This window comes from Embiotoca jacksoni, unplaced genomic scaffold, assembly GCF_022577435.1.
Source record: "Embiotoca jacksoni isolate LCO1_2020_lvr unplaced genomic scaffold, fEmbJac1.0.p SCAF_32, whole genome shotgun sequence".
NCBI lineage: Eukaryota > Metazoa > Chordata > Actinopteri > Embiotocidae > Embiotoca > Embiotoca jacksoni.
In genome coordinates, this window is record NW_027185384.1 from 3,742,058 (window position 1) to 3,753,313 (window position 11,256).

Consider the following 11,256-nt stretch of genomic DNA (forward strand, 5'->3'; position numbering starts at 1 on the left):
GAAAAGCAATTGACGTTATTGTTCAAACTACATGTGGCTAAGAGGTGTCAAGGTCTTCTTGAGGAATGCAGCAGAAGTGCAGCACTTAATAGTGACTCTACGTGGGTGAGAGACGGTATTCTGGTGTAGAGTAAAGGGTGTTATTCTGGAGTTTGGCCTGAGGGCCGTCTGAGCTACACACTGCCCTGCTGCTGACCCCGAGCGCATGTTGAGGAAGTTCAGGAGGGCGCATCAATCAGGACCACTCTCACCAGACAGTCAAAGGTCGGTGTGTCTCTGTGCGTACATCACGGATCTGCCGTGCTACTGTAAAACAGGGCCCCGGTATGAAGAGCAGCTTCCACTAACGTGCGCTAATACTGCTTTCAACTTAAAGTTCTCTGAGAACGCAGACCAAAAACAGACTACATCAACACCTTACACTGTGTCCTTACACAAACATTCAACGCTCTACAGTCTTGATGGCTTCCTAAGCTCGATTACATCATGGGTGAATGAGCCCAACTGTCTTTCGGCAGCAGGTGTGATCAGAAATAAAAGGTGTTGCGGACCTGTCGGGGGTATTCAAAAAGGCAATATTAACCAGCCATGTTTCAGCTAATCGCACACCTCCAAGTGGGGCCTAAATCCCTCCCTAGTCACGCGAGGTGCTGGCATAAAAGTGAGCTTTGATTAAATTTACACTGTAGGCTAACCAGAAAACAATCATGTGCGCTGGGAGTCAAGAGAGAGAGAAGAGAAGACAGAAGAGAGAAAGAGAGTCGAGGAGAAGCACAGGAAATGAACGAAGCCATCAGGAGTGCAGGGAAATGAACGTGTGAGGTGGGTGGGTTATGCTGTGTTGCGTGGGTGAAATGGGAGGCAAAAAAAAAAAAATGTGCGCACAGGTACTTGGTTAATTTAATATGTATGTGTGTTTGTGTGGTCGTCATTCATTAGGAATCTCACAGGTTGGCCGACTTTACTGTCATGGCAGTACAAATATCAATCACGGGTAATTACACCCCCGACTTTACAATAGCTAGTGGGAATCAAACTCTTCTCTCAATCCTCGGTAACAACTAAAAAAACTGCCAGGCATCTTTTTCTAACAGCCCTCTTTTCTAAAAGCCGTATCAGTTCTGTAACTACTGTGTAACTGCCAAGGCCACTGATGATGTACGAAATGGAGGTACAAGTGAAAATAATTACCTATTAATATTCTTTTTAGCAGAGCCTCGGTCATTCACCATTCATGCCTGGTGGCAGCTTCTCAAGGAGCTTCTACGTCTGATTTGATAAAATACAGACTTAATGCACTTCTGAAATCTTCATTTCTCCATCTCCTTTTTCTTTTTTTCTTTTTTTTTTTTTTTCCCTTTGCTCCACTGGTTCCATCAAAGAGGTTATGAGAATCAAACATCACGTCAGCCGCCGGTGGTAAGGCACTCAGTTAATTGTGCAATTTCTCACATCGCACTTTAATTCTGCTCAGTTGAGGCTTTGAGTTGAAATTCTGAATTATTTCATTATACAGCCTTCTGTATGACTGGTGGGTATATTACAGTACTATCATTAGCTTAAGCTCAAAATGGAGGCAAAGTGTCGTTTTCTGAAATGTATTAGCAACCGTGAACTAAACTTTGGCCTCCTACACTTGAAAAAAAAATGTACAATTCAACTTTCAGAATCGGGACACGTCGCCTGCCGCCAGTGCGAAATCAGCCTCTGAGGCTTGTTTTCCCATGCTGCTATTTCATTTGCTTTCCTGCATCCTTTTGTGTGCCGTTAATGCAATTATTGATAGACTGACAGCATGGGATGCGTGTCAGACAGGTTTGATGCTTGTACCGGTTTCTGTTTAATGCTGTCAGCGTTTGGCATATTTGTTCGAGCTTCACACCAGGAAGATGGGCAGCCTTTCTCTGGCCGGAGGCTAATGCAGCTCTGACTCGCATCCATAAACCACACAGGTTGGGCGCGGTGCCCACTGCTGCCGACTACAAAAGCTCTGCTCTGTGCCAATCCCTTCAGCAGAACAAACATACGTGCAAACACGTGCACGCATGCACACACACACACAAGGCTGAGATGCTCATGCATGAGATAAGCCACAGCGTGACAAAACACAAACAGATAAAAGCACATGCAGACACACACGCACGCACACACACGCGCACACACACACACACACACACACACACACACACACACACACGCACACGCACACGCACACACACGCATACCCTTTGGTGTACGCACGTGCAGCGAGCGCCTTTTACAGACAATTTTTGTCATGATAAATTCATTTCATAAACCGTGCGACTTCCCGCCTCAGAGTGAGATACGAGCTGTCATGGCAACAGAAGGAAACAGCGGTTGCAGCATGACAGCGGGTTTGTTGGGACAAGCTGCAGCACAGCAATTGAGATGCAGCAGAAGTCTGGTGCTGAAAGAATTAGTCATAAGTGTGTGTCCAATTACCACTCTGTAGCCGACAAAGGATATCAATATAATGAACAAAACTCTCTTCACTGTGCTTAAGAGGACGTGACATTCGCAGTGAAGCCAATACTGAACAAAAAGAGAAAACCAGAGATGTGCATGCAGAAATCCGAGTCAGTAGCAGCACAGAAACAAACAGTGCCAGCGAAGGCTTCGGCTTACAACACCTTCTTCTAAACACAACAACAAAAGCTTCAGTGGATTATTATGAACATCAGATTGCACAGATCACATGTTAATTATCTACAGCCAGGATTACAGATGACACTGAAATGTGAAAGGATAAATGTGAAAATGTGCAGTAGAGTTCCCATTATGTCATGAATATACAGTCCAGTAGCGGTAGATATTGTGTTTGCTGATAACAAAAGGCGACCCTTTGTATCACCGGAGAGACGAGTGTGTTTCTGTCATGGAGAGATGGTTTACATGCATGTGGGATTTTTAGGAACTAGACAACCCCAGAAGGTCGAAGGTCAGCAGCTGTCCACATTTGACTTCTGAACCTTTCAGAGACCACAGGGACCAGATACCGAGGGAGGCGGGGAAGGAGGGTCTTTTTGTGTGTCAAAACAGGAGACAAGACACTAAGCAACTTCTTTAAATCATATTAGAGTATATTCCTGTCTGCATGACTGCGTGCTTGTCGCTCTAAATGAGATAACTGCAGATGGAAACATAATCACCGTCAGTGGCACAGCTCAAAATACAAGAGGAATCCTACAGAATCAAGCTGCATGAAGTCATGCTCATCTCTCTTTGTTCACTTCATCATCCAGCACTCACACAAGATTGGACTGAACTTGTTGGAACAAAACCTGGAGAGAATTTCTAACTGTGCATGTACGATGATGCTTTGCTCAAGGGGGAAACAGCAACCTTCAGTCAAAAGGGGGAAAAAAAGATGATTACTGTGCTGTGTGTGTGTGTGTGTGTGTGTGTGTGTGCGTGTGTGTGCGTGTGCGTGTGTGTGATCCTTTATTCATTTACGAGTTTATCTATTTCTGCCTGATTTATCAGTCTGCCTGCATGCTGCACACCATCCTACAGACTCGCACAGCCTGCTCTCACTTGGCAGTCCAAACGTTTGGCTGAAAAGCACAAACAAAAGAGAGGGTAAGCTACAGACTTGTAAATCCAGATGTTTTCAGAGAAATGATAGCGCTCGTTGAAAACGTGCGGATTTTGACCAAACTCTTCTCATTAAGCTCGACCTATCCGAGAGAGTCAGTGAGGAAAGCGGTCAGTATTGACACGATGCTGAGGTGAGTGCTTAAAACGGGCAAAACCTTTGTGCAGCCCGCCTCGTAGAAAATAACAGCAACGTTTTTTTTTCCGCGGTAATCATTGAATTCTCCGCATCTGAAATTCGTATTTATGTTTACGTTGATCAGGACACAAATGACTGACTTGTGAAAAAAGGTCAACTTTTAGTGCTAAAACCTTATAAAATCACACGATATTTAATTAAATAGCCCCTAATCTGTTACGAGACGACTGAATTAGCGGTTGTCATCACACATCTGCTTCGCCTACCGAGTTTACTGAGAAAACCGCACTGACTAGTAGGCTAGAAGGTCACGGTAAGTGCGACCACTGGTGAGCGGTAATTATTAGGGGAGCAAGGGAGGAAGCCAGATGGGGCAGTAAAAAGACTGACAAAGTCCGCGTCGCAAACAACTTTCACTCGGGAGACAAATTCTCATGTACTGCTTGAAAACAAAAGTCAACACTGACGTTTTTAAGGTTGCCCATATTTTTGAGACAGATACGTGATGGAAACCGCCTCGTCAATAGACTGACAACAGCCGAACCTGGAAATACTGATATCAGTCCTTATGGGTGAGTCCAGCAGTATTCTGGGTTTCAGTGACGAATTCAATGACAATGCATCAATCTATCTCTCACTATTTTCTGACTTCCCTATATTGTGCTTAACACCCAGCCCCAAACCTACCGGTTCCCACTGAACACATAATCAATAAACAGCTCAAATATATTTACTTTTATCTTTAAAGATACACAAAATAACTATTCAAACCAATCAAAAATAGTACGCGAGCGGGAATAAATAGTGCATTTGTCAGCAGTCGATTAACACACATTTGTAATATTTAAAACATGGCAGTGTATGTTGATCATATCAGCCAAGTTTGGGAACCAGCTGTATCTAGCTTTGGCCACACAGCCAACACTGTCAGAAGCACACAGTCGTTGTCTGATTTGGCTTTTCCTCGGTATTTGTTGGTAATTCGTACCAGCTGTACTTCCTCTGTCATCGTCAATGCAACACACAAGAACAATTGAAGATATGGAGGAGAAGCTGTTCTTGATTCTTGGTATGTGGCCGTTTGTCACAAAAAGGAGATCTTTCTTTTCTTTTTTTTGCTTGTTTATGCGGGTGCCATTTATCGAGTCCTTCAGTGAGTAAAAAAAAAACAACAACCCTGCAGTTGCAATAGTTTATGTAGGATGTTCAGAGTCGCACACTCAACGATGAAGTGATTGTGCCGATTATCTTCGACCAATCAACGGTCTGCAATGTTTTCATGTTAATCTACGTGCTCAGCTCACTTGGAACACCGACGAAGGCGATACAAAAAATAGTACCAGGTACTGTCCACAACTATTGCTCAATGGAAAAACAAATTTTGCCACTTTAGTCAAGCAGATACCAGCAGTAGAAAAGAGGCTGAACGTACCTAATCTGTCACTGACTTGAGCCATTAGTGCGGGTAGGTTTTCACCCGATGTTCAAAGTATTCTGTTACTTCACGGGTGAGAGTTTACCGTGCACACTCCCACTCCTGACTTTGACTTTAACCACAATATGAGCTCATATCTGAGGACTCTGTGTCGACTGTATAAATATAAATGGACGCCCTCCATCAGTCAGGCAGTGAACTCGGTGGAATGTGTCTTCCTGTGTTTTACAATATTGCATGTTGGCCACAGCTTAGAGATGACACACACCCACACACACACACACACCCACAAGCAGAGACACGTCTGCTGTGTGTCTGCGGAGAGCGGGTCATCGGAGCTCTGCGGCAGTACTCAATGGAATGGAAAATAGCCGGGGGGGGGGGGGCGGACTACCACTATGGAAGCTGCTGCTTTACGTACATTATACAAAAAGTAAGCGTTCACATAAAAATTCACAAAAGTAGTTTTTTTTTTTTTTGCATATAAACACGACAGCCAGCAGAGATGTGGCAAAGTAAATGTGGTTTAAAGGCTTAGAAAAAAGGATAGTGGAACGATACCTTGCATTATCTATGACCTGCCGCGTGCTTTCATTAACTGCTGCTAGGTTTGCCATTTACTGACCTTCACAATGTTTGGATTTTATGACAACAAAAACTAAATTAAGGTAAGCAGAAACACGTGCACGCATGCCCTTTTTTTCATCCACAGGCAGCCTCTCGCCACATCAAAACTTGCTCACTGAACTCAGCAAACCCTGACTAACCGGGAGTAAATAGATCACAAATTCATCAGAGCTCAAGCATATGGTGAGGTGAAGGATTTCAAAGCGGGGACACCTGGGGGGTTTTCACAACCATCACATAACCTTTGTCCTCATAATCCACCTCTGTCTCTCCTCTCTCTGCTGTAATAGTCTCAGTTGACTCTTTCGGCCCCATCCTGTGTGCCCTTTGAAATGTCCCTCTTTGGTCTAATTTAATATGCACGGCACAGTTGGGGGCACGAGGACAGGTAGTTGAAGTCCATATCTCCCCAGGTGGCTGCGAAGAGGAAGATATTCAGCAGATTGCTTGAGTTCATGGGAAGTGGACCGGGAATGCACAAGGCAACAACTTCTGGGAAAGGAGCGGGAGTAAAAGCAAGAGATGCAGTGACGGAGGATGGCCAAAAGAGTACGGGTATGGACGGCTAACACATGGCGCGTCAGTGGCATGGTAATGGTTTGGCTAGTACAGTGTACGTTTGAGCACATGTGAAGGGATAGGAAAGAGTGGGAGACAGAGAAATGAAGTGATGGAGACAACACGTAGACGAGGAAGAGACGCAGACTGACGGGAATAACATCTGGACAAAGAGAGAAACATGTGGAGAAAAAGGTGAGACAGAAGGAGAGAGGAGTAGGTGGACATGGGGGAGAGGACATAAAGGGTTTCGGGAAACGGCTGTCGTCAACTGTTGGATGACAAAGCAAAGGTCAAAAGTACGATCAAAGGTGAAGACCATTAAACCTAGAAAAGACACACACACACACACACACACACACACACACACACACACACACACACACACACAGAGACTGTGAAATCTCACCTGACTATCACAGAGACCAACAAACACAATCACACCACCTCTTTTTCCTGTTCTTACTCGGCCCAGCTTGGAGACCTGCGCCCCTCAGGCAGCCACTCTCCAGGTCCCAGGTGAGGTCAGCCCACCCTGGAGGGGGCAGTATTGTTCCAGTAAGGGTGTTTGTCTGGGCATGTCTACCTCCACCCACTGAGATCTCCCTCCACCTGATTCATGTGGCCAGAGGCCAGGGGACCAGTCAGATGGGGCACCAGAGGGATGAAGATACACAAAAAAATATATATATTTTTTTTTTCTTCCTTTCATCGTTTTTTTCTGTTGACTTTTTAGACGTTATTGCTGCGCTGGCCTGTCACCACGAATGTGTGAAAGCTTTCTAGCAACAGATAGTTTTAGAGAACATAAAAATCCTGTTATGTCATTTTGCTGAGCTGTGCCGTTTGTCTCTTATAGAAGAGTCAGTCTGAAAAGTTTCTTTTTATTCTGTCAGTGAATCACAAAGGGAAATTATTATGGAAAAAAAAATAACTAATGATATCATGATGTGATATAATGCCAGCGTTATACAAGAATTAGGCAAAAAAATAAAAATGGTGAAAGAATTGTTCCCATTGAGTTAGCCTACATTTCAAAATGAAGACAGTCCACACACAAAAAATAAATCACCAATGTACTGAACATCACCTATGATATCCTTTGAATAGTATAACCAAATGTAACTCCTTTCTCATCAGATCAATGCACGACATGATACGTAGGGTTTGGAAAAGGAAGGAAATCAGCACCAAAAGCGGTGTAAAAGTCTGTGCTGTATTTTTCTGAGTCACTATTTTGTGGTTGTGAAAATGCCTTTACCTTCTTTACCCAAGATGAAGATGCTTTTTAACCTATAGAAATATAATATATATTAATAATGAATAATCAAATAAACTATAAAATGCATTTATACAAAATATGAAACTCACACGGCAAGAACAGAATAAACTCACACACTCGTGGATGTGTGTAGATGTCGGTGTGCTGACACAACCACAAACACACTCAGCCATGGTCGTACCAATTTTCTTATCTTCTGGGCGAGGAAGTGAATGAGCAAATGTTAAAAATGTTGACTCATTTCTTTAAGGTTAATATCTCAAAGGTTAGTAAAGACATTTATGCAATTAGTCTAATGAGGCTTTTAAGAGCTGCTGCATAAAAGCACGTAAGATACATTTTCTGGCGGTGTTTGTTTGCTCCTTAAAGACGAGCACAACATAAGAAATGTCAGTGAATGATATGTAAAGAAGGAACGTGTTCAGTAAGACATCCTCCCACCTCTCCGCACATCTGGATATTGAGGAATTGTGAGTTCCTTCGTTTTGGACTCTGTATTGATTAGTGCAATTACACACTATTACACATCTATTATGCGCACTGACTAACTTTAATTACACCGGAGAGCAAGAAGATGAGTGAAGGTAGGGAGCGGAAGAGACGGTGGGAGTGCGAGAGAGACACCATAGAGATAGACAGATGAAGCGAGGCACTGCACCCAACTAATTAAAACAGAAACTTTTTGTTTCAGCGAGTTGACAGGGAATGACTCTGGCAGGGAATTAATCTGTCTGCAGGGAACACAGTGACGACTTACACACACACACACACACACACACACACACACACACACACACACACACACACACACACACACACACACACACTCGCGTAAGGAGGTGGAGTGCAGAGTGCCGTTGCCATAGTTACTGAGTATGGCGCCGCATCATGCGGCAGAGTTAATGCAGAGGTGTGGGTTGCATTTAGGCCTTCATTATATCACCGCCCTGACCTATTCCCACATCCTCTACACGCAGAGAGAAAGGTTGCACGGATCAGTCCAAAGTGTTCCTGTAAAAACAGGAACAGCCTTTGCCGTTGGTTACAGTTTCTAGTGTGTCGCTCTCACCCCTGAGGTAAAGCATCATCCATGCTTGTGAAGCGGGGGACGACACGCCAAAGGAAAATATTTGTCGAGGGAAGATAAGCACTTCAAATCAAGACCTAAAGAACGTGTTCTGTTTTTAATGGGGGACACTGTGTGTAATTGGATTGCATTTCGCTTACAGGATTACGAATGTCTATGTATAGTATGCAGCGTGCGTATATGTCACAGAAACAATAAATCACTGTAAAATACTTCGTTACAAGTAAAGACGGTGGATTTTCTGTGTGTAGAGTGGCTCCTTTCAGTTTTCTGCTACATATTCTGTAACTTCATGATCAAAACTGTAGAAAACATGTAAAACATGTAGCTGGGGGCAGAAGGCATTTAGATGTCTTTGTATACTCTTTGTAACTTTCCATCAAGACGAGAGTCACAGGAAGAATGAAGAAGAAGGATAGCGTGGTGGAGAAAGATGGAAAGTAGACCACATATAGGTCAGCGATTCATACCGTTCCAACTTCCAGTACTTCCAGAAAACATAATCAAAACGGCAAGTTCAGCGCTAATCCAGAACACCTGGGAGCTGTCCATTCTCATCGTCCTTCACTTAAGCACTCGTTCTTCTCAGGGAGCTGTCAAAACGAAAAGAATTACTAATGCGAGCTCGCAAATAATACCGACGCTGTCTCTGAACCATCTGTGCTCATCTTATGTTGGTAAACGGGCATTTTGAATGAAGAAACAAAAGAAGGAAACTCTAAGTCTGTTATTCTGAGAGCCGGGGACCATCAAAGAGAGAGAATAATGATTCACCTCTATAAGAAGGATGTGTACATTTCAGCTTGAAATGAGTAGGTGTGTTCCCGCTCCTCCTTCCGACTGCGAACCACAAAGGTCAGTTACCACGTTAACAGCTGCGTCTGTAACATATAATTGTACTTTCACAGACTATTTTCCCATGTCCATTCTTAGCCTCGTAACCCTCCCCCTCTCCTGCCGCCTTTTCACAACACAGTGTTTAAAGGAGAACCCACAGTAAGGGAAAGCAGCTGTAACCGCCGCCCTGTACCTTGTAACATATCACCGTCACCGTAAAGAAGGGGCAGCTTTGGAAACACTGCAGCAGCTCACAGGACTCAACGCTGCTGGTTACCGCCTGATTAGAAGGCTCTTTTTCATTAGTTTCTGAAAAAGAGTGCACGAGCTGACAAGAGGTCAAAATGGTTAGCGAATGGACGAGATAACCTCTAAGTAAGTCTATGTTTGACTCAGAACAATAGTACTATATTTGTACAACAGTTTCGGCCCACTATCGACAATTCTGAATTTTTTTTTTTTCTTTTTGTAAATTCAAACAACCCCGATCATTTTCTGAACTATCCGAGACTGACAGGAGGTTCAGCCAGAGCTTTATCCTATGTTGGCAAAGTGAAATGGAGTGTGGAAATAGCTCTGGCAATGTGAGAGTATCATTATATTAAACTGGAGCTGACTGCTGAACATGACTGAATACATTAGCTGTTTAAAGACCATCTCTTGCAGTACAAACATTTCAGGAGATTTCTTTTTTTTTTTTTTTTATCTTCTAAAGGATAAAAATGAACATTAATTAATGAACAGTAACATTCTTCATATGAATAATAAAAGTGTAGTGTCCTAAAACTGTAATTTATGCAGTTCACTTTTGTATATATGGAACTGTTAGTACAAAGTAGTACACGTGCCATAAACACCTTTTTTCTTTTGCTCCCCTGGGCACAAAATTCACACTCAGGATACAGACTCTCACATAAAATGAGTGGATACACTACTAAAGCATAGGAAGCAATTTTGGACACAGCCCATACTTACAGTGTAAAGTTTGGAATAGGTGGATGTGTTTTGATAGCCTACTGTTTGTGATCGACATTCTTTTGAGGAAAAACAAAGAGGGCTTGTTTCAGAAAAATGCTGTAGTATCGTAAAGTATCGTATATTATAGTAAAGTATTGTATATTATAGCAAAGTATCGTATATTATAGTAAAATATCGTATGTTATAGTAAAATATCGTACATTATAGTAAAGTATCGTATATTATTGTAAAGTATTGTATATTATAGTAATAGTAAAGTATTGTATATTATAGTTAAGTATCATATAATATAGCAAAGTATCATATAATATAGTACTGTACAGTTCAGTAGTATCATATTGAATCATATGGAATATATGGGTGTTAAAGGTTATATAGGACAGTTTAACTTTGTTTAGTATAGTCAAATATAACATGGCATGGTATAGTATAGTTTCATGAAACTGATTCATACAGAACAAACCTTCTCCAGACCACAGTGGACTTTTGGTGCTAAGATTGATATTTACTCCGTAAGTCAAACTGATAGTGCTGCGTTCAGTTTCTGTTACTTCTTACAGCATTCTTTCAATAAAATTTTGATCAGTTCTCTTTCCTTTCACTAATCGGATTTTACAGCTATCATTGGAAATGATTTGATAACATCGGGTGCTTCTGCTTTGTAAAAACTGCAAACATTTTCCCGCATATCTACCTCA